Here is an 18,453-nt window from a genome sequence, read left to right as displayed (position 1 = left end):
CACTATAATAATACCAAAGAATTTGTGTTTGCAATCATTTTCAGGAAGAAACTGAGTATTATCTGACAGAATTGCAGGGGTGTCAATACTTTTGGCCACAACTGTATACTGCGTGTGCAGTGTTATATACTACGTGGCCTGTGTTATATACGGCGTGGGCTGTGCTATATATTACGTGGCCTGTGCTATATATTATGTGGTCTGCGCTATATATTACATAGGCTGTGCTATATATTACGTGGACTGTGTTATACTACGTGGCTGCTATATACTACGTGGCTGTGCTATATACTACGTGGCTGTGCTAAGCGCGACGTACATACATACATATTCTAGAATACCCGATGCATTAGAATCGGGCCACCATCTAGTCCTATATAATTTTGGTTTTCAATTTGCAGGCTTACGATGCTATAAAAGCAACTTTTTGAAACTCAAATTCTACTGTAATTAAAGAAGTTGTCCACTACTATAACTTTTTTTTTTTTTTTCATAAATCTTGCTGTTATGTGCCACTCAAAACATCCACTGTGTTTATTTTAGCAATATTACCTTTTATCATGCTTTAGCAGCACATTCTCAGTGCTGGCTCCGGCTCTCATGGGGTTAATCGACAACTTCCTTTCTACTGACTTATTGTGCTCTAATATTACAAGTTCCATGATGCATTGCACTGGCCTGGAAGCCAGCACCTAGCACACCCACTCCAAAACACACCCAAACCCCTCCCTCCTCTCCCTCCTCTATCTTTAATCTGTGATGTCATTTCTGTCCAACCTCCTCTTTTACATTTGTCCAACCCACACTCCATTACACACAGATAGACAGATAGATATGGATAGATAGATATGGGATAGATAGATAGATAGATATGGGATAGATAGATAGATAGATATGGGATAGATAGATAGATAGATAGATAGATAGATGTGGGATAGATAGATAGATATGGGATAGATAGATATGGGATAGATAGATAGATGTGGGATAGATAGATAGATAGATAGATAGATAGATAGATAGATAGATAGATATGGGATAGATAGATATGGGATAGATAGATAGATAGATAGATAGATGTGGGATAGATAGATGTGGGATAGATAGATAGATATGAGATAGATAGATAGATATGGGATAGATAGATAGATATGGGATAGATAGATAGATATGGGATAGATAGATAGATATGGGATAGATAGATAGATAGATAGATGTGGGATAGATAGATAGATAGATGTGGGATAGATAGATAGATAGATATGGGATAGATAGATAGATGTGGGATAGATAGATAGATGTGGGATAGATAGATAGATGTGGGATAGATAGATATGGGATAGATAGATATGGGATAGATAGATAGATAGATGTGGGATAGATAGATAGATAGATATGGGATAGATAGATATGGGATAGATAGATAGATAGATGTGGGATAGATAGATAGATGTGGGATAGATAGATAGATATGGGATAGATAGATAGATATGGGATAGATAGATAGATATGGGATAGATAGATAGATATGGAATAGATAGATATGGGATAGATAGATATGGGATAGATAGATATGGGATAGATAGATATGGGATAGATAGATATGGGATAGATAGATATGGGATAGATAGATATGGGATAGATAGATATGGGATAGATAGATATGGGATAGATAGATATGGGATAGATAGATATGGGATGGATAGATATGGGATGGATAGATAGATATGGGATGGATAGATAGATATGGGATGGATAGATAGATATGGGATGGATAGATAGATATGGGATGGATAGATAGATATGGGATGGATAGATAGATATGGGATGGATAGATAGATATGGGATGGATAGATAGATATGGGATGGATGGATAGATAGATAGATAGATATGGGATAGATATGCAGCGCCCCAGAGTCCTGGTTGCTGCAGTAATATTATTCCTCCACCAGGGGGAGTGATATTACTTCTGGAGGCAATAAAGGAGATCTTCTGTCCAGGTATCACAGACACACCACACACTTCACACTCCAGCCACCAGGGGGAGCAAAGGTTCTATCTATTAGGCCACTCCTCAGTTAGGTAAAACTGGTAGTTGGAGGGAAAGTTAGTCAGAGAGTTCCTGGCTGGAGACCGAGAGAGAAAGGTCTCCAGGCCGAGCTGTCTGGAGTGATCTCCAGCAGATCCAGACTACGGTCTGAGGAGGACGAGGGTTCACGGTGCTGCGCCTGCACCCCATGCCGCAGCATCCAAAGGCTACTTTCACACTAGTGTCGTGCACTGCATGTCGCTATGCGACGTTGCGGCGCACCGACGCTAGCTGTGAATGCGCCGCACAACGGGGGCAGCGGATGCAGTTTTCCAACGCATCCGCTGCCCCATTGTGAGGGGCGGGGAGGCGGGGGCGGAGTTCTGGCCGCGCATGCGCGGTCGGAAATGCTGCAGCCGACACACCAAAAAACGTTACAAGCAACGTTTTTTGGTGGCGACGGTCCGACGCAACCGTCGCACGACGGTTGCGACGTGTGGCAATGCGTCGCACTGCGTCGCTAATAAAAGTCTATGGAGAAAAAACGCATCCTGCAAGCACTTTTGCAGGATGCGTTTTTTCTGCAAAACGACGCATAGCGACGTGCAGTGCACGACGCTAGTGTGAAAGTAGCCTAAGAAAGAGACAATTGAAAGAAAGCGTGTTTTAGTGAGTGAGAAACGAAGGCATAGCAACAAGTGGATACCAGAGAGGATAGTAGACGAGAGGAGCTGCATCCTTCTGGTGCGCGTTCCGGTAGCCAGAATACCGAGGGAGTAAAGTGCTCTACGCCATTGCTTCAGAGACTGGCAGGACAGTCAATTCCAAGTTGGCTGCCTGACCTAAAATACCTAAGAAGACAGGTGGCAACTTGTGGAGGTCGGGGCGTCTCTAGGGTCCCTATAAACAAGCCTCAGGCCATCAGTCATACAGGTTTTGTTCTATCCGACCACGGGGAACAGAGAGTGAAGAGTAATAACAGTGAGGACTTCATTAGAGCTTAAGCAAGTGAGGACCTACTGTATTACTGTGCGCATAGGAAGGCTATTGCATTCCACCTGTATAAGGAGACTCTGGATTTGCCTTCAGACCGGCCAGCAGGGCCGTATTTGCCACTAGGCACTCGAGGGCACGTGCCTAGGGCGGCGACATTGCGGGGGGGCGGCACCTGAGCAAGGGTTTTTTTTTTTTTTTTTTTTTAAGTCCCAGGTCACAAGCGACCGACTGCCCCGCCCCCCCACCTCCCTTCCTAGACCCCCACCTCCCGCCCCCCGCCTCCGAGTCCCACCCGCCCTCCTTGAAAACAATACTCACAACTCACACCGGGCGGGGAGAGCAGGTGCACTATCCAGCCAGGAAGTGTCTTCTCGCGCCGCAGCTCAGAGCAGTCGCGGGCGGCCGTCTCCCCCTAAGGAGGAAGCCGACGCTCGCATAATCAATGAACGAGTTCAACGGCTCCTCTGCCCCGATGCTGACGCCGGAGAAATCGTATGACAGTCAGCCGGACCGGGACCCGCACGACCTGAAGGTGAGTGCTGCGCAGATATAGCAGAGCCGAGCGGGTCCCGGTCCGGCTGACTGGCAAACTCCCCGCACGCCATCCAAGTCCTGCTCTGCCACCCCTGTGTATGCCAGGGCACGGTATATACCTGGTCCTACGGGGGAATATATGAGCCATATGCATGACTCATATTCCACCCCCCCTGTATGGGCCATCAGCCATGCATACAGGGGGGTGAAATATGAGCCATGCATACAGAGGGAGGGGTGGAGAGATGACCCATGCATACAGGGGGGGGTGTATATGAGCCATGCATACAGAGGGAGGGGTGGAGAGATGACCCATGCATACAGGGGGGGGGGTGTATATGAGCCATGCATACAAGGGGGGGTGTATATGAGCCATGCATATGGGGGGGTAGAATATGAGCCATGCATACAGGGGGGGGTGAATATGAGCTATGCATACAGGGGGGGGGTGAATATGAGCCATGCATACAGGGGGGGGTGAATATGAGCCATGCATACAGGGGGGGGTGTATATGAGCCATGCATACGGGGGGGGGTGTATATGAGCCATGCATACAGGGGGGGTGTATATGAGCCATGCATATGGGGGGGGTGAATATGAGCCATGCATACGGGGGGGGGGGGGTGAATATGAGCCATGCATACAGGGGGGGGGTGAATATGAGCCATGCATACAGGGGGGGGTGAATATGAGCCATGCACACGGGGGGGATGAATGAGCCATGCATATGGGGGGGGTGAATATGAGCCATGCATACAGAGGGGGGGGTGTATATGAGCCATGCATACAGGGGGGTGAATATGAGCCATGCACACGGGGGTGGGGTGGGGAGTGTGAGCCATGCATACAGGGGGGGAATATGAGCCATGCATACAGGAGGGGGGGTCATTATACAGTACCATGGAGAACTGTGTGTGGCCGTTGTACAGTATTGAGCATCATGTGTGGCTGTTGTACAGTATTGAGCATCATGTGTGGCCATTATACAATATGGAGCATCATGTATGGCCGTTATACAGTATGGAGCACTGTGGCCATTATACAGTATCATGGAGAACTGTGTGTGGCCGTTATACAGTATTGAGCATCATGTGTGGCCATTATACAGTATTGAGCATCATGTGTGGCCATTATACAGTATGGAGCATCATGTGTGGCCATTATACAGTATGGAGCATCATGTGTGGCCATTATACAGTACGGAGCATCATGTGTGGCCATTATACAGTATGGAGCATCATGTGTGGCCATTATACAGTATGGAGCATCATGTGTGGCCATTATACAGTATGGAGCATCATGTGTGGCCATTATACAGTATGGAGCATCATGTGTGGTCATTATACAGTATGGAGCATCATGTGTGGCCATTATACAGTATGGAGCACTGTGGCCATATTTTTTCGTTTAGAATTATTGAATATAAAACAGTGTGATCAGCAGTGCTAAATGGCTGTGGTTGGGACGTGGATATGGGTGTGACTAGTTGTGAAATGGGTGTGGTCAGAGGCGTGGCCTATAATTTGCCGCGGCGCGCTAAGCGCGCCGCACACTTTGTGCCTCCTTCCCTTCAAAAGTTGGGAGGTATGGTACCGCATTTGCCAGATCATGGCAAGTGCCGCAAATACCATAAGGAATGAATGAGGCCGAACGCAGTGTTGGCGTAAGTGATCCGTTATGCGGCACATGCAGAAAAACTTCCCGATCTGCTGCAAAAGGCGACTTTCACATCAGCGATTCTTGCTAAAGTCACTGCCGATAGTGTCATACTCACCAATGGGGGGGGGGCAGCACTAAAAGTGCCTAGGGCAGCAGAAACTCTAAATACGGCCCTGCCGGCCGGACTCTGCCTACCCCGTGATCCGGTGCCCAGGACTGTGGACACTGAAGCCTTCAGTAAAAGGTAAAGAGTCTGCAACCTTGTGTCCTCGTTATTCACCGCGCCTTACACCATCACCATCTACACCTCTGGGAAGCCCTGGGGATACACTTCACCTGTGGGAAGGTATACCATCTAGCTGCCATAACATCACCCCAGCGGACCCCTAAGCAGCGTTGGTCACCCTGACCGAATACCACAGGTGGCGTCACGAACATCATACAAACTTTCCTTTTCATTGGACGTCCCTCAAAGGGCCACGGAGCGGGTCGGGCCACCGTGACGTCCCCTGAACCGAAGGACCCGAGTACCCCATTTCCCTTACGTGGGGGCGATCCATCTTTTGGCGTCACGAACAGGATGTACTTAAGCCTGAAGAATCGTGTCATGTGTGCCTAAGAACTGTATTTGAACTGTGTTTCATTGCTGAACTGTGAACCACCATTACCGCAAAGATTCCCGCCAAAATTGCTGCCATTATAGTGCCACGAGGAGCGCAGGAGAAGAAGGGCGTGCCATGGGAGAAGATGACCAAAGCGGCACCAAGAGTGACGACCGCCCCCTCCAACTACTGCTACGGGATGACGACGTGCCCAGGAGCCAAGGAGGACCGCCCCCTGATTTGGGGGAACCATCTCTGGTACAGGTACGGAGACTGTCCTCACCCCGGTGACCAAGCCGACTCCAGCGACCGTCCAGCACCCAGACTCTGACTTGACCCCTGCGCTTCCGGTGCGATGGGGAGTAGTGGTGGTCTCTCCTTGCCAGAATAAGAAGGGCTACATCCAGGAGATAGAGCCGCCAGTAGGGGCCCCCGACACCGAAACGAAAGCATCATCTTTCACGGGCACAGACTGTACTGACTACGAGCCAGGAAGGGGGGGACATAGTAACCTACACCCGCTACTGAACAGCCGCCGGTTGGCATACCCGGGAAGTAAAGCAGGCTACCCCGCTAATGGTGTTGTCTAACGTCAGGCAGAAGGATCCTTGTTGTGAATTAGACTTTTTTGGCTCCCTCTTGTGGTCACTAGTGATATGACTCTGGGATTGTCTTTCCTCAGTTTGGCACCCACCTGGGTCGTTAGTCCAGGGGTGTTGCTATATAAACTTCCTGGATTCTCAGTCCAGTGCCTGGCATCGTTGTAATCAGTTCCTTTCTGGTTGCTCCTGTCTGCTGGTCCTGGATCTTGCAAAATTAAGCTAAGTCTTGCTTCCTTGTTTTTTGGTTATTTGCATTGCTATTATTTTTTGTCCAGCTTGTACTAAATGTGATTCCTGATTCTGCTGGAAGCTCTAGGGGGCTGGTGTTCTCCCCCCGGGCCGTTAGACGGTTCGGGGGTTCTTGAATATCCAGCGTGGAAATTTTGATAGGGTTTTTGCTGACCGTATAAGTCATCTTACTATATTCTGCTATTAGTCAGTGGGCCTCTCTTTGCTAAATATCTAGTTCATTCTTACGTTTGTCTTTTCTCCTTACCTCACCGTTATTATTTGTTGGGGGCTTGTATCCAACTTTTGGGGTCTTTTCTCTGGAGGCAAGAAAGGTCTATCTTTTCCCTTTTAGGGTTAGTTAGTTCTCCGGCTGGCGCGAGACGTCTAGAACCAACGTAGGCACGTTCCCCGGCTGCTGCTATTTGTGGTGCTAGGATTAGATATATGGTCAGCCCAGTTACCACTGCCCTATGAGCTGGTTTTTTGTGTTTGCAGACTTGGTATGTATTTTTGAGACCCTCTGCCATTGGGGTCATAACAGATCCTGCTCCCCTGCGGCTATCAAGGATGTGGCAGTAACTGATATGCGCACTCAAGCCACTCAGACTGCAATTGCAGCCTATGATCTGACAATGCATGAGCAACGGACCCATGGGGTCGACGTAGATGAGGACATATACACGGATCGTCCAAGGCCAAAGATTACCAGATATTGTATAAGGCCCTGGATGCCGTTTCACCAATAAACCTCGGTAACCTGAACATGTAAATAGTTAACCGTTCTTTGCTCTGCTGCTTAAACCCGTTTAATGATGTACTTTGAATAAAATTGAAGTTAAAGTAATTGCTAGGTTTTATAGAAATAGACTGAAGGAAAAAAAAATGCAGTAGGCCCGTGAGGGGTAGACAGATAGTCCTGCATATGTAGAAGTGAGAATAGCATATTGGTTTGCACTTTGAAGTTTTATAGTACACCCTTAGAGGGTATTTAAAGGAAGATACTGTTTTGTAATTGCATTTAGTAGATAGCATACCCATATGGGTAATGGTCATTCATAGTTAGTTAATAATTGTTATTTAAAGTCGCGCGCGTACAATGTAAATATGTTCTTAATTGTTTGCAACGTTCAAGTGTCCTTACCTCCCATAAAGGGAAGCACTGTTATATTAATTTGTTTATAAGCATTTCAAAAATTTTGTATGTCTTTTTGCTAATGTATTGATGTTTTCTTTTCCCAGCCCGGGAGTGCTGGAGATAGATGGATAGATATGGGATAGATAGATATGGGATAGATAGATATGGGATAGATAGATAGATAGATATGGGATAGATAGATAGATAGATAGATAGATATGAGATAGATAGATATGAGATAGATAGATAGATAGATATGGGATAGGTAGATAGATATGGGATAGGTAGATAGATATGGGATAGATAGATAGATATGGGATAGATAGATAGATATGGGATAGATAGATAGATAGATATGGGATAGATAGATATGAGATAGATAGATAGATAGATATGGGATAGATAGATAGATAGATAGATATGGGATGGATAGATAGATAGATATGGGATGGATAGGTTTGAGATGGATAGATATGAGGTGGAGAGAGAGATATGAGGTGGAGAGAGAGATATGAGGTGGAGAGAGAGAGATATCTATCCATATATCTATCTATATCTATCCATAGATATATCCATAGATGTATCTGTAGATATTTTCATAGATATATCCATACGTATATCCATGTTTCCTAATGAACAATATGTTTCCGTTAAAAAATAAAAAATGGCGTGGGCTCACACGCAAATTTCTGCTCTAGAGGGGCCAATATTTGTTGCCTGGGAAGCGTGGGGTCCCCTATATTTTATTGCCGGAAAGGCTGATATTCATAGCCTAGGAAGGGGCCATGGATATTGCCCCCCTGGCTATAAATACCAGCCCGTAGCCTCCACAGAAATGGCGCATCTGTAAGATGCGCCGATTCTGGCACTTATCTCCTCTGTTCCCACTCCCGTGTAGAGGTGGGATATGGGGTAATAAGGGGTTAATGTCACCTTTGTATTGTAAGGTGACATTAAGCTCGGTTAGTAATGGAGAGGCATCAATAAGACACCTATCCAATACTAATCCTATAGTAGTGAAAGCGTTAAATAAAGACACAGCCAGAAAAAAGTATTTTAATATTCTTAATTTCACCATACTTACAAACACGCCTAATTCCTGCGACACCCTCGATCGCCTGCAAAAAATAGAAAATAATAAACCAACCGCATACTCCCTGTCCGACGCAGTCCAATTAATGTGTCCCCCAATGATTTCCCCTATAGAACAGTGACATCAGGAGATTTCACTCTCTATAGGGCCTCCCAGTGATGAACTGACAGGAGACAATGGCTCCTGCAGAGTATCACTGACCTCTTTCTCTGTGGCGGAGGGATACACAGCGGAGGATTACCCCCGCTGTCATTTCATCGCTGGAGCCCCTGTAGAGCGGCTGACATCACCCGACCCGACCCACCGCACAGCTCCCCCGCCCACAGATCCTTTCACAGCCCAGTCACTCTCGATGAGTGACCTCTGTCTGTGGAGGCTGGGTCACGCCTGCTGATGATATCACGTCAATTTCCAGAGTCAGGAAATTGACATGACATCAGTGGATATTAGTGGCGGCTGCAGCCTGGGGGTCACGTGACCCGGACTCAGCCGCCGGTATAGTTCCGCTCACAGACAGTATGGGCAACAGAAGGTATTTCCAAAATTCATCAGAGGCTCCGGGGGGATACACTTGGGGTTAATTGAGTGGACAACCCCTTTAACTATTAAATATATCAAATTAGAGCCAATTGGACAAAATGAAAGTCATATTCTTAATCGGCACCATAACCTTAATATAAAACAGTACAGACATTGTTGGCACCAAAATCAGTTTACCAGTGTAATTAACAGTCAAAATTAACTTTGTTCTGGGACTAGTGGGCTAAAACTATATCACAAAGTAGTCTGGTATGCCGCCAGGAGTTGGCTATGGTAACAAGGTCACGTGATGCAAAAGGTGAATTGCCTTTTACTGTATTGGCTAGAGTGGACATTGAGGAAGCATCCCTTAAGGCCATGTTCACACTTTGCGGTTTTTACCGTGGAACCGCCGCGATTTTGATGCTGCGGGTCCGCAGCAGTTTCCATAGGGTTTCCATTTACATGTAAACCCTATGGAAACCGCAAACCGCTGTGCACATGCTGCGGGAAAAAACGCGCAGAAACGCAGCGGTTTAAAACCCGCAGCATGTCACTTCTTTGTGCAGAATCGCTGCGATTCTGCACCCATAGGAATGCATTGAACCGCTTACTTCCCGCATGGGGCTGTGCCCACGTTGTGGGAAGTAAGCGGATAATGTGCGGGTGGTACCCGGGGTGGAGGAGAGGAGACTCTCCTCCAGGCCCTGGGAACCATATTTGGGGTAAAAAAAAGAATAAAAATAAAAAATCATGTTATACTCACCTCTCAGCGCTGCACGCGGCCGGCCGGTCAGAGTTGCTGTGCGAACAGGACCTGCGGTGACGTCGTGGTCACATGACCGTAACGTCGCGGTCACATGACCGTGATGTCACGAAGGGTCCTTCTCGGACATAATCTTTGGAACCGGACCGCCGGGTGCAGCGTCGAGGAGATCCGGACATCAGAGCGTGAGTATAACCAATTTTTATTATTTTTAACATTACTATTGATGCTGCATATTGCTGCATATGCAGCATCAATAGTATAGGCGGAAACCCGCAGCGGAAACCGCGGAACAAACCGCGATAAATCTGCAGGGATAACCGCAGCGGTTTTGCCCTGCAGATTTATCAAATCCGCTGCGGGAGAACCCGCAGAGGTCACCTGCAAAGTGTGCACATAGCCTAAAGCCGATGTCCTTGACCTAGAGGAGTCCCATGACAACTTTGGGACTGATAAACTTAGAGATTTTGCGGTAAAAGGTAATCTTGGAAATGTAATGGTGTTAAATCATGTTAGCTCTACTAGCGTTTTTTCTTTCTTGGGTATGATTCAGCACAAACTTGCTCTGTCACTCCTCCCCTCTTCATAGACTGTGAAGTATCATGATGTGAAACATTTACTGAGCTATACCCTGAGAAATGACTGAGATTGAAAGTTCAAAGTAAAGCTATCTAATAACATATTATTTTATTATTATTATGGTGCTTGAACCCCCTAGGTTCAAGCAACATATTGTAATCCGATTTCTTATATTTATAGTGCTTTGGAACAAAGCACTATATTGTAATCCAAACGTGGTTAACTTCTTCTTATTATAGTGATTTGGAACAAAGCACATATATTGTAATCCGAATGTGGTTAACCTTCTTCTTCTTCTTCTTCTCCTTCTCCTCCTCCTCCTCCTCCTCCTCCTCCTCCTCCTCCTCCTCCTCCTCCTCCTCCCCCCTCCTCCCTCCTCCCTCCTCCCTCCTCCAGTGAGGCGTCATTTCGAAGCCAGCGTCCACCAGAGGTGTGCTAAGTATTTCGTGTCGATCCGATTTGTAGTTTTTTTTTTTTTTAAATCGCATTTAAAAAAAAAAAAATTGCCATAGGAAATAATGGCGAACTTTCCATTACCCCCCAACTTGACCTTCCAAAGATGGCAGCTATGCAAATGTACGGTGTCCATTTTAGGACATGAACATTTATCAAAGTCAAACATCAGAATAAAGTGACTGACACCCTCTTGTCCCGGGTGTGAAAAGTAAGTGCACCCCCGGTCCCCGTGTGTGCAAAATTACCAGGGTAATTATTATTAGGCTTTTTTCCGCAATTAATGCGGCCTGAACCGCTGCACGTACAGACTCCAGTGAGGCGTCATTTCGAAGCCAGCGTCCACGAGAGTTGTGCTAAGTATTTTTTGTGTCGATCCGATTTATAGTTTTGGCGCAATTTGTGTTTGAATATTTTTTTTCCCGTCATTGGAATGCATTGTCTCAATATATTTCAATGGGGAAATTTTCCCATAGGGTTATATGGGCCTGATTTCTGAGGCAATTTCAAATGTAACTGCCACCTGGGCTGATTAGCTCATTGATATGCGCAATCAGACCCAGTTACTATGCCAACGCCTACAAACTCTACATGACCCCACCAGGACACAGGTTTTGCCAAATAATAACAGCTCTTAAAGTGAAAGGAACAGCACAGCACAAATGCAAATCTAGCTTAATCACATGACCATGCCGCTGAAAGAGAACATGCACCAAAGTGGATGTAGAAGCCCACTGCGCCCGCTAAGGGACCCCAGGCAGTATTGCGGCCCCTAAAGGACGCCGGGCAGTATTGCGGCTCCTAAAGGACCCCGGGCGGTTTCAAGGCCTCTAAGGGACCCCAGGCAGTTTTAAGTTGAAAGTGGCCTCGGGGACCCCCGAAGGCAAAAGTGACCCACAAGGGTGACCCCGCTCACCAAATCGGACCCTGAGGAGCCCCGCTCACCAAATCAGACCCTGAGGTGCCCCGCCCACCAAATTGGCACCTGAGGTGCCCCGCCCACCAAATCGGACCCTGAGGTGCCCCGCCCACCAAATCGGACCCTGAGTGACCCCGCCCACCAAATCGGTCCTTGAGGTGCTCCGCCCACCAAATCGGTCCTTGAGGTGCCCCGCCCACCGAATCGGACCCAGGGTGACCCCGCCCACCGAATCGGACCCAGGGTGACCCCGCCCACCGAATCGGACCCAGGGTGACCCCGCCCACCGAATCGGACCCAGGGTGACCCCGCCCACCGAATCGGACCCAGGGTGGCCCCGTCCACCAAACCGGACCCAGGGTGGCACCACCCACCAAATCGGGCCCTAAGGGTCAAAGTTACATAGTTATTAAGGTTGAAGGAAGACTTTAAGTCCATCTAGTTCAACCCATAGCCTAACATGCCCTAACATGTTGATCCAGGGGAAGGCAAAAAAACCCCATGTGGTAAGAGTAAGCTCCACCATGGGGAAAAAAAATTCCTTCCCGACCCCACATAAGGAAATCAGACTAGTTCCCTGGATCAACGCCCTATCAAAGAATCTAATATACACTCACCGGCCACTTTATTAGGTACACCATGCTAGTAACGGGTTGGACCCCCTTTTGCCTTCAGAACTGCCTCAATTCTTCATGGCATAGATTCAACAAGGTGCTGGAAGCATTCCTCAGAGATTTTGGTCCATATTGACATGATGGCATCACACAGTTGCCGCAGATTTGTCGGCTGCACATCCCAAAGATGCTCCATACAAGGCAGGATGGATCCATGCTTTCATGTTGTTTACGCCAAATTCTGACCCTACCATCCGAATGTCGCAGCAGAAATCGAGACTCATCAGACTAAGCAACGTTTTTCCAATCTTCTACTGTCCAATTTCGATGAGCTTGTACAAATTGTAGCCTCAGTTTCCTGTTCTTAGCTGAAAGGAGTGGTACCCGGTGTGGTCTTCTGCTGCTGTAGCCCATCTGCCTCAAAGTTCGACGCACTGTGCGTTCAGAGATGCTCTTAGGCCTACCTTGGTTGTAACGGGTGGCGATTTGAGTCACCGTTGCCTTTCTATCAGCTCGAACCAGTCTGCCCATTCTCCTCTGACCTCTGGCATCAACAAGGCATTTCCGCCCACAGAACTGCCGCTCACTGGATTTTTTTTCTTTTTCGGACCATTCTCTGTAAACCCTAGAGATGGTTGTGCGTGAAAATCCCAGTAGATCAGCAGTTTCTGAAATACTCAGACCAGCCCTTCTGGCACCAACAACCATGCCACGTTCAAAGGCACTCAAATCACCTTTCTTCCCCATACTGATGCTCGGTTTGAACTGCAGGAGATTGTCTTGACCATGTCTACATGCCTAAATGCACTGAGTTGCCGCCATGTGATTGGCTGATTAGAAATTAAGTGTTAACAAGAAGTTGGACAGGTGTACCTTATAAAGTGGCCGGTGAGTGTATATACCCTGTAACATTGTACTTTTCCAGGAAGGTATCCAGTCCCCTCTTAAATTTAAGTAATGACTCACTCATTACAACATCATACGGCAGAGAGTTCCATAGTCTCACTGCTCTTACAGTAAAGAATCCGCGTCTGTTATTATGCTTAAACCTTTTTTCTCCAGACGTAGAGGATGCCCCCTTGTCCCTGTCACCGGTCTATGATTAAAAAGATCATCAGAAAGGTCTTTGTACTGTCCCCTCATACATTTATACATTAACATAAGATCACCCCTTAGCCTTCGTTTTTCCAAACTAAATAGCCCCAAGTGTAATAACCTATCTTGGTATTGCAGACCCCCCAGTCCTCTAATAACCTTGGTCTCTCTTCTCTGCACCCGCTCCAGTTCAGCTACGTCTTTCTTATACACCGGAGACCAGAACTGTGCACAGTATTCTAAGTGTGGTTGAACTAGTGACTTGTATAGAGGTAAAATTATGTTCTCCTCATGAGCATCTATGCCTCTTTTAATACATCCCATTATTTTATTTGCCTTTGTAGCAGCTGCCTGACACTGGCCACTGAATATGAGTTTGTCATCCACCCATACACCCAGGTCTTTTTCATTTGGCGGTTTTGCCCAGAGTTTTAGAATTAAGCACATAGTTATACATCTTATTACATCTACCCAAGTGCATGACCTTACATTTATCCCCATTAAAGCTCATTTGCCATTTATCAGCCCAAGCTTCTAGATTACATAAATCATCCTGTAATATAAAATTGTCCTCCTCTGTATTGATTACCCTGCAGAGTTTAGTGTCATCTGCAAATATTGAAATTCTACTCTGAATGCCCCCTACAAGGTCATTAATAAATATGTTAAAAAGAAGAGGGCCTAATACTGACCCCTGTGGTACCCCACTGCTAACCGCGACCCAGTCCGAATGTGCTCCATTAATAACCACCCTTTGTTTCCTATCCCTGAGCCAGCTCTCAATCCACTTACACATATTTTCCCCTATCCCCATTATTCTCATTTTATGTAACAACCTTTTGTGTGGCACCGTATCAAAAGCTTTTGAAAAGTCCATATACACTACATCCACTGGGCTCCCTTGGTCCAGTCTGGAACTTACCTCTTCATAGAAGCTGATCAAATTAGTCTGACATGAACGGTCCCTAGTAAACCCGTGCTGATACTGGGTCATGAGGTTATTCCTCTTCAGATACTCCAGTATAGCATCCCTTAGAATGCCCTCCAGGATTTTACCCACAGTAGAGGTTAAACTTACTGGCCTATAATTTCCGAGTTCAGTTTTTGTCCCCTTTTTGAATATTGGCACCACATTTGCTATACGCCAGTCCTGTGGTACAGACCCTGTTATTATGGACTCTTTAACCCCTTCACCCCCAAGGGTGGTTTGCACGTTACGGACCGGGCCAATTTTTACAATTCTGACCACTGTCCCTTTATGAGGTTATAACTCTGGAACGCTTCAACGGATCCCGGTGATTCTGACACTGTTTTCTCGTGACATATTGTACTTAATGTTAGTGGTAAAATTTCTTTGATATTACATGCGTTTATTTGTGAAAAAAAACAGAAATTTGGCGAAAATTTTAAAAATGTTGCAATTTTCCAACTTTGAATTTTTATGCAATTAAATCACAGTGATATGTCACACAAAATACTTAATAAGTAACATTTCCCACATGTCTACTTTACATCAGCACAATTTTGGAACCAAAATTTTTTTTTGTTAGGGAGTTATAAGGGTTAAAATTTGACCAGCAATTTCTCATTTTCACAACACCATTTTTTTTTAGGGACCACATCTCATTTGAAGTCATTTTGAGGGGTCTATATGATAGAAAATACCCAAGTGTGACACCATTCTAAAAACTGCACCCCTCAAGGTGCTCAAAACCACATTCAAGAAGTTTATTAACCCTTAAGGTGTTTCACAGGAATTTTTGGAATGTTTAAATAAAAATGAGCATTTAACTTTTTTTTCACACAAAATTTACTTCAGCTCCAATTTGTTTTATTTTACCAAGGGTAACAGGAGAAATTGGACCCCAAAAGTTGTTGTACAATTTGTCCTGAGTACGCTGATACCCCATATGTGGGGGTAAACCACTGTTTGGGCGCATGGGAGAGCTCGGAAGGGAAGGAGCGCCGTTTGACTTTTCAATGCAAAATTGACAGGAATTGAGGTGGGACGCCATGTTGCGTTTGGAGAGCCACTAATGTGCCTAAACATTGAAACCCCCCACAAGTGACACCATTTTGGAAAGTAGACCCCCTAAGGAACTTATCTAGAGGTGTTGTGAGCCCTTTGACTCACCAAGTGCTTCACAGAAGTTTATAATGCAGAGCCGTAAAAATAAAACAAACATTTTTTTCCCACAAAAATTATTTTTTAGCCCCAAGTTTTGTATTTTCCCGAGGGTAACAGGAGAAATTGGACCCCAAAAGTTGTTGTCCAATTTGTCCTGAGTACGCTGATACCCCATATGTGGGGGGAACCACTGTTTGGGCGCATGGGAGGGCTCGGAAGGGATGGAGCGCCATTTTGAATGCAGACTTAGATGGAATGGTCTGCAGGCGTCACATTGCGTTTGCAGAGCCCTAATGTACCTAAACAGTAAAAAAAAACCACAAGTGACACCATTTTGGAAAGTAGACCCCCTAAGCAACTCATCTAGATGTGTTGTGAGAGGTTTGAACCCTCAAGTGTTTCACTACAGTTTATAACCCATAGCCGTGAAAATAAAAAATAAAAAATTTGCCCCCAAAATAATTTTTTAGCCCCCAGTTTTGTATTTTCCCAAGGGTAACAGGAGAAATTGGACCCCAAAAGTTGTTCTCCAATGTGTTCCGAGTACGCTGATACCCCATATGTTGGGGTAAACCCCTGTTTGGGCACACGGGAGAGCTCGGAACGGAAGGAGCACTGTTTGGGTATGTGTCCACGTTCAGGATTGCATCAGGATTTGGTCAGGATTTTTCATCAGTGTTTGTAAGCCAAAACCAGGAGTGGAACAATTAGAGGAAAAGTATAATAGAAACATATGCTCCACTTTTGCATTTATCACCCACTCCTGGTTTTGGCTTACAAATACTGATGAAAAATCCTGACCAAATCCTGATGCAATCCTGAACGTGGACACATACCCTTTTACTTTTTCAACGCAGAATTGGCTGAAATTGAGATCGGACGCCATGTCGCGTTTGGAGAGCCCCTGATGTGCCTAAACAGTGGAAACCCCCCAATTATAACTGAAACCCTAATCCAAACACACCCCTAACCCTAATCCCAACGGTAACCCTAACCACACCTCTAACCCAGACACACCCCTAACCCTAATGCCAACCCTATTCCCAACCGTAGATGTAATCCAAACCCTAACCCTAACTTTAGCCCCAACCCTAACCCTAACTTTAGCCCCAACCCTAACTGTAGCCTTAACCCTAACCCTAGCCGTAACCCTAGCCCCAACCTAACCCTAGCCCCAACCCTAGCCCCAACCCTAACCCTAGCCCCAACCCTAGCCCCAACCCTAACCCTAGCCCCAACCCTAGCCCCAACCCTAACCCTAGCCCCAACCCTAACCCTAGCCCTAGCCCCAACACTAGCCCTAGCCCTAGCCCTAACCCTAGCCCTAACCCTAGCCCTAACCCTAGCCCTAACCCTAGCCCTAACCCTAACCCTAGCCCTAACCCTAGCCCTAACCCTAATGGTAAAATTGAAATAAATACATTTTTACAATTTTTTTATTTTTCCCTAACTAAGGGGGTGATGAAGGGGGGTTTGATTTACTTTTATAGCGGGTTTTTTAGCGGATTTTTATGATTGACAGCTGACACACACTGAAAGAAGCTTTTTATTGCAAAAAATATTTTTTGCGTTACCACATTTTGAGAGCTATAATTTTTCCATATTTGAGTCCACAGAGTCATGTGAGGTCTTGTTTTTTGCGGGACGAGTTGACGTTTTTATTGGTAACATTTTCGGGCACGGGAGATTTTTTGATCGCTTTTTATTCCGATTTTTGTGAGGCAGAATAACCAAAAACCAGCTATTCATGAATTTCTTTTGGGGGAGGCGTTTATACCGTTCCGCGTTTGGTAAAATCGATAAAGCAGTTTTATTCTTCGGGTCAGTACGATTACAGCGATACCTCATTTCTATCATTTTTTTTATGTTTTGGCGCTTTTATACGATAAAAACTATTTTATAGAAAAAATAATTATTTTGGCATCGCTTTATTCTGAGGACTATAACTTTTTTATTTTTTCGCTGATGATGCTGTATGGCGGCTCGTTTTTTGCAGGACAAGATGACATTTGCAGCGGTACCATGGTTATTTATATCTGTCTTTTTGATCGCGTGTTATTCTACTTTTTGTTTGGCGGTATGAGAATAAAGCGTTGTTTTTAGCCTCGTTTTTTTTTTTTTTTTTTTTTTTTTTTTTTTTTACGGTGTTCACTGAAGGGGTTAACTAGTGGTATAGTTTTATAGGTGGGGTCGTTACGGACGCGGCGATACTAAATGTGTACTTTTATTGTTTGATTTTTTTTAAATTTAGATAAAGGAATGTATTTATGGGAATAATATATATATTTTTTTCTTTATTTAGGAATTTTTTTTTCTTTTTTTTTTTTTACACATGTGGGAATTTTTTTTTAAACTTTTTTACTTTGTCCCAGGGGGGGACATTACAGATCGGTGATCTGACAGTGTGCACAGCACTCTGTCAGAGCACCGATCTCACTTACAGCCGTGCAGGCTGCAGCTTTCATCTGCAGCCTGCACGGCACCCGGAAGTAATCCC

At 45.6% G+C, this 18,453-nt stretch overlaps 1 protein-coding gene and 1 long non-coding RNA gene across 4 annotated transcripts in view; both read left to right on the top strand.

Annotated features, from left to right (window-relative positions):
* TCF20 (transcription factor 20) overlaps nucleotides 1–18,453 on the top strand; it is a 477,459-nt gene that overhangs the window by 138,614 nt on the left and 320,392 nt on the right. The window lies entirely within an intron of this gene.
* LOC143788531 (uncharacterized) overlaps nucleotides 5,907–18,453 on the top strand; it is a 42,809-nt gene continuing 30,262 nt past the window's right edge. Inside the window, exon 1 of the long non-coding RNA XR_013218660.1 lies at nucleotides 5,907–6,086. This is a non-coding gene — a long non-coding RNA (uncharacterized LOC143788531). The remainder of the gene's footprint in view (nucleotides 6,087–18,453) is intronic.

Source organism: Ranitomeya variabilis, chromosome 8 (assembly GCF_051348905.1).
Source record: "Ranitomeya variabilis isolate aRanVar5 chromosome 8, aRanVar5.hap1, whole genome shotgun sequence".
Classification (NCBI taxonomy): domain Eukaryota; kingdom Metazoa; phylum Chordata; class Amphibia; order Anura; family Dendrobatidae; genus Ranitomeya; species Ranitomeya variabilis.
This window is presented reverse-complemented; position numbering and strand designations above follow the sequence as displayed.